The sequence below is a fragment of the Eupeodes corollae genome, chromosome 1 (assembly GCF_945859685.1).
Source record: "Eupeodes corollae chromosome 1, idEupCoro1.1, whole genome shotgun sequence".
In the NCBI taxonomy this organism is placed as follows: Eukaryota; Metazoa; Arthropoda; class Insecta; order Diptera; family Syrphidae; genus Eupeodes; species Eupeodes corollae.
The window spans coordinates 139,096,527-139,103,054 of NC_079147.1; positions in this window are offsets into that span (position 1 = coordinate 139,096,527).

The following is a 6,528-nucleotide window of genomic DNA, read 5'->3' on the forward strand; positions in this document are numbered from 1 at the left end:
TTTTAAATTTTTGAAGCCTGTCCTTGTTTTTTTTATTATTTGCCATCTACGAATAGAGTGTTTTGAAGGTAAGTTTATTTTAAGCATACATATTTCTTATATATCTGTATACAGAAGGAGATTTATAATGTAATTCAGAGCTAAATCTTTTTCATTTTTTTCCAATGGGAAAACTTAGATTTTTTGCACAAAATCATTTTCCCGAATGTTTTGGCGTTAGGACTTATATTTGGTAAGGATTCTATTAAAGATCTTAACGGAACACGAATTTTCTTTTTTAAATCCTTGTTTCTACAATTGGTCTTCTTAATTTGTATGTAGGATTTTTTAGTTTTATAAGAAAATGTTCTTGTTTTTTTCTTTAAATCGTTATATTATATGGTTAAAATCTTCACTGTCGACTAATGAATCTTTGAATATTGAAGGTATAGCCTTTTTTTAAGTTTTTTTTTGCCGATATCATTTGGGGTGAAATGGTTTGAACTAATATAAGCATTTTTTGCTCTTGGATTATGTTCTAAGAACATGCATTCATCCAAACTTCAAAAACATCCGAGTCCTCATTCGAAAACCTAAAAAACTGTAGATGGGGATTGTCACGCCTTAATTTTTGGCAAGAAATGACAACACATCGCACACCCCAAATTTTTTTCTTAGTGACATTTTGAAATGAAGTAATGCTATATATATATAAATAAAAACAAACAACAAAAACTAAATAGCTCACACAAATACGAAATGAACTATCCTCAATCAAATTAAGGATAATATGAAATATTCAAATATCTTTTTCTGAAATCATAAACTCAAATGTCTCACATAAATACAGCGGAGCGCGTCGTCAACCAACCTTCTCAACAAACAACAATCAAATGATAATGAACAATGAAGAATATGATGAAAATTAAAGCCTGAAATTCAAAGAGAATGAGATGTAATACACGATCACAAAAACACGATCCTTAAACTCAAACATCATCACCATTCACCATCATTCAATTCAATAGATTCCCATTCCCTTCCCATTTCCCAAGCTATATTTATATATACTTATTATATAGCACAATGAAATAGATAGTCTGCTATTACACGATGAATCTAGATGCATGCGACATCTTCGAATTCTTCTTTGTGATCCTATCCTGTTTCTCAAGTGCTATTACACGTTGAAACTAGATTCATGACTCTATTTTGACAGTTCTCTTTCATTTTTATTTCGTAATCGACTGGTTTGTTTGTCTGTTTAATTTTATTAATCGAGAAAATTTTGTTATTCTTTAAAATCAATAAAAAACACTTTGTTTTGTAAAATTTATGAGTTTTATTTTCTGACTGTGCACTCTAATCAAAAAACAAAGACATAGATTCCTACAAAATGAACTGTCCGTCGAAGTTTGCTCCTCGAACAACGAAACCATATGAAAGAGAATAGCAAAAATACGAATAAGAGAACAGAGAAACGTCAAATTGTCGCAAGGAAAATTGTACCCGTGCGGCACAGGTCGATTTTCTTGCGTCTCATGTTTTCGATTTTTTTATCTCTTTTGCACTTATGTTGTTCGAAATGTCGCATGCATTTAGATTCATCGTGTAATAGCAAACATACAGAAAACAGAGCTCGTTGCGTGTGTTTTTGTTGTTGTGAAGTATCTGCGTCTGCGCTGTGTTCTTTTTATTTTGACCTGTGTGTGGTTCGATCATTCATTGCAACTTGCAACTTTTAATCATAACAACAAACAAATTATCGCTCTTCGAACAAAATATGTATGCTGTGGAGGCAATCTCGGTGGAGGCAATCTAAAATTGGTTTCTTTTTCTTTCTATGAAGTGTCCCGTCTTTATTATTAGTTAGTCTATGGTAGTAATTACAACTAAGTTTTATAAATTTTTTTAAAGCCAAAACTTTTGTCTTTTAGCTTGTTTTTAATTCAAGTCCAAAATATGCATAGTTTTTGAAAAAACTTGTTTTTAACTCAAAATTTGTGCAAAAAAAAGTTTTAAAGTGTAATTTTTCAAAACTTGAACATTATCTACTACCGTTTTTTAAGAAATTTTTGCTCATATTTTTTTTTGATCGAAAACTGAAAACTAGATAATTTTATGTCTTCTAGTTAATGGGAAAATTGAAAATTACCAAACAAAAATATTTTAATTAAATTACTTTATATAGTTTTGACTTAATTTAAAAACTGACTAATAGAACAGAATGTTGGCTTTAAAAAAATGTATCATACTTAAATGTAAGTATTACAGTTATTGTTTAACTATTTTTTTCCATTTTAAATAATATTGGCCCTTACCGCCCATAGTAAAAAATGCTTATTTTTAACTGTTCTATACAAATCCGTCATTAAACTTTTTCGCCTAAGAAAAATACTCTTAGTTAACAAAATTCAAGTGTTCGCACTTTTGTTTAGTAACAGCTAGTAATCCATTTATCATGGATTGTATCAAATTTGTTCGTGACTCCGTATCCAATATTTTGCCATTGTTCCTCAAACGCCGGTTTAAGTAAAGCAACCGCACGCTTTTTTCAGTTTGGATTTTGGTCGTGAAATTGTAGTAGGTTTGAAAGCGGTTGTAGAATGTTTGCTAAGATAATTAATTTTTGTATTTATATATTTTTAAAGCTCTTATATTAATTAAATAAAAAACACTTAAAGGCTTTGAAAAACATTACAATTACAGATAATATAGCAAAACTACGGATGGTGGTTTTTTCACTTCGACAAAAATAATGGGTTAGTAATATTATCGTTTTAGACATTTATTTCTGTATCTTATCACAATTTTTGTTTTACTTACTTTAATAACCTTAGTATCCTGCATTAAAGTCGTCACGGCATTGACTCTATTAATTTTCGGCATGTTCGCTGGGGTATGGAATACCATTCTCTTTGAACCGCTTCCCATAATTGGTTTCCATTATTGAATTATTGACCCTCTAACTAACACTTAAGCTCATTCCACAAGTTCTCAATAGGATTGAGATCAGGTGATTGTCTTGGCCATGGGACAACGGATACATGTTTCTCTCGAAACCAATCTTAATCATAAGACCTGCGGTATGTTTAGGATTGTTGTCTTGGTGAAAGTGCAATTTTTCTTCAGAAAACGGTAACATGACATCTTCCAAAATATCACTATATCCGTATTTTGTTAAGACGTTATTCAAACGGAATATAGAACTTACACCGTACCAGGAAAAACCGCCCACACCATTATATTCCCTCCTGCTTGTTTAATAGTTTTCGGTGTAAAGCGGGGGTGGTAGTCTCTACCTTTTGGTCGCCTTAAATTGAGCCCAGAATCCGATAAAAACAAATTTACTTTTGTTTCATCACTCCACAAGATATTTCGTCATTTTTGTACGCCCTCTGTTTCGTTTCAATTAGCATGGTTTAAGGCAAATAATTTTCTTTACCTTATATTGCTAGTCCTAAGAAATGGAACTTTCCCGGCGATTCTTTCTGGGATATTCGAGTTCTGAAGCCTTCTTCAGATCGAGCGTGCACTAACCGCATTATCAATTTGAGCACCTATAGTCCTTGACGAAATAAAAGGATTAGAATAGTATGAGGCGGTCAGTGGTAGCTGATGTTTTTTCCGACCGGCCTCCATTTTCGCTTATTCCTCTGGGCTTAAGAGCATTTGTTATTAAATTTTGAGATCTGCCTAGGACCTCCGCAATAACTTTGAGGTCTTGCCCTGATCTCTAAGTCGACGAACTAATTTACTTTCCTTTGGCGAGCAGTGGACTTTACGACCCATATTCAAATAGTAATGAATGAAAAACTATTGTTTGAAGCTAATAAAATGATTTTAAACAATCCACCTCAAGAGTTTATACCATAAAATAAAGAATATTATATGAAGCTTGGAGTTTATTTGGAGTACACCTATTTTTATGGCCAACTTCTAGAACACACAGAATCTTATTTCAGCACAAATAACTTATCTGCTTAGCATAACATTACTCAAATGCAAAAAGTTAAGCACCCTCATAGAGAGAATAACTGTTCTTTCTTTTAAAACAAATTTGGTTGCATTGCCTGCATTCAAAACAACCGCTAATCAAGTCAACAAGTCAAGAGTAGATATCAAAAATTTTGTCACATACATCATGAGTCGTATTTTCGGCGTTGTTGTTGTACCGCAATTTGAACGATCGCGAAAGATTCAACATTTTAAACTTTCTTAACGTTTTTTTTTAAGTGTTCATAACGTTGTCGGTTACTCAGATACCCCTTCAGCATCCATGCAGCTCCAAACAAATCTGTTTCGACGTTTTTTTGCGCCAGCGCACAGTAGCCCGTTTTGACTTTTTTGGTTGCAAAAATCATATTTCCTAAACGAATAAAGATATTAAGAAAAAAAACTGTTTACAAGGTGTTTCAGAAATTTGTGTTAAAATAAGAGGTTTACCCAAAAGTTAAAAACAAAACGGTATTTTAATATTCAATCGTCAAAATCAATTTTTTAATAAATCTAAGTGAATTGAAACACTTGAGCAAAAAGAAAAAGGTGTGAAAATTAGGGAAAAAAAGCATTTTTTTTTATTTTAAGTATTTTTTTTTATTTTTTAGTATTCAAGAATACATAATGTATTTTGGTAATATATCAAAAGTCAAACAGTGTAAAAAGGAATACAGACAAAACCAATTAATATATAAACTCAACATTTCTTAAAAACTATCATCTAAGTCCTGGGAAATGTGTAATGTAGGTGTGAGTAGTTTTTCAGGATGCTTATGTTTTAAAAGCTCTGCCGTTTCCTTAGTATACATACTCCCCAAATTTAACTGCATTCACTACTTCTCTGCAATGCAAAACGTTCAATATTACTTTGAGCCTCATTATAACTTCTACATTGACTCCAGAGCGGTTGCATCTAACTGTTCAAAAAATCTTCTTGCATTGTTTCCGTCATTAGTGTTTCCAAACCCTGGCTTTGGTTTATCCACATCAAGGCCAAGCTCATCGCGAAAACGCCTTTGGATCTCTTGTTTTCTTTTTTTCTTAAATAAAATCATCTTTTAAATCAACCACACACAAAACAAAGAAATCCATACAAAATAATTTTGCATAAAAAAAAGAGGGGACAAAATTACTGACTTTATCAATTCAATTCTCCCTAGCTCCGTTCGATGCAAAATGACGCAGTTGATCTTTTGGATTTATGCTCAGAAATATATGTGTAAGGATTCTGAATCAGTTGACATCTTAGCACCACTCGTTGAATCTTTTTTTTTTTCTATACAATTTGAAATCGAAATAGTGTGCAAAAAGCCAGTGTTCAAAAAAACATTAAGTTAAACTATTAAAAAATATTTTTGTTTTAAATTATCGATCTAAATAATGGCAAAGCATATTACGAAAACAAAAACGAAAAGCGTTTCGAAGCCTTTTTTTTAGTTTTTACATTGAAAGTTATGAAAAAAAATATAATCATCATAAAAAATCTTCAACTTGCCTTGGCATTAATTGAACAATTTTTTCGATTACTCGAGCTTCAAATATTTGTAAATCCAGTGAACTAAAAAGTTTTGCACTATAGACCCACTCGAAAAATGAATATTGCAAGCAGTTTTGCATAAACGGGACACTGTGCGGCGTAGGTATGGGATTCGCTGCGAATCGTTGTGCTAGCGAGTTTACCATTTTCAATTATTGCTTTCGCTTTCGCCTTCTTCGTTTTGAATTCGACCAATAAACGTATTCGAGGACGAATTTGAAATGTCATAATGTTTGGTGACGAGTTGAAATCCGACTGTTTTTTTTTTGGCGCATTTCTAGGCGATTTCGTGGATTCTTTCCTGTTTGTAATTATATAAAAAGTGAGCTAGCTTTATTTTAATTTTCTTATCATTTATCCACAATCCAAAATAAAATTAAATTTAAAATTGTTTACTGAATAAATCACTAAAAATTTTACAAATTCAATCAAAACAAAACAAAATTTGTGGAAAGCTGGAATATAGGAAGAAAAAGTCAAACCAAATGTATCAAATCACTGGGTTATAGGAAGAACTATTTTCGCTTCGCCGCGAATTCGTTAATAAGGAAATACGACGCGAGTCGAATTCAAATTCGGTCGATTTGAAAACGATCTTCCGCGAATCTGAGTATCAGGCCCCAGGTTTATTTTGTTTGTTGTTCTGTGTTAGACGATCCAGAAACTCTTTAAACTACCTTTTTATTCGATAGGGTATTCGACTACAACTTTTGGTTCACTTTTATAACATAAGCTTTCGTCTTGTAACTCGATTCTTGTAATCGATATCGTGGAACAATTACCTTAATCTCGTGGGTAATAATCTAGATGTGCTAATAGTACTGTGTGAGAAAATAAGTTTCGTGTTAATTTAACCCAATTTAATTTGGTAATGTCTATTTGAGGTCGTTCAACTCGTAAGAAATTGAAAAGAAAATTGTATTTGTATTATTAATTATTTTTATTATTTATTTATTTATTTAATGTATTTATATTTTTATTTCTTGAATTATAATAAACATAAATATCAACGT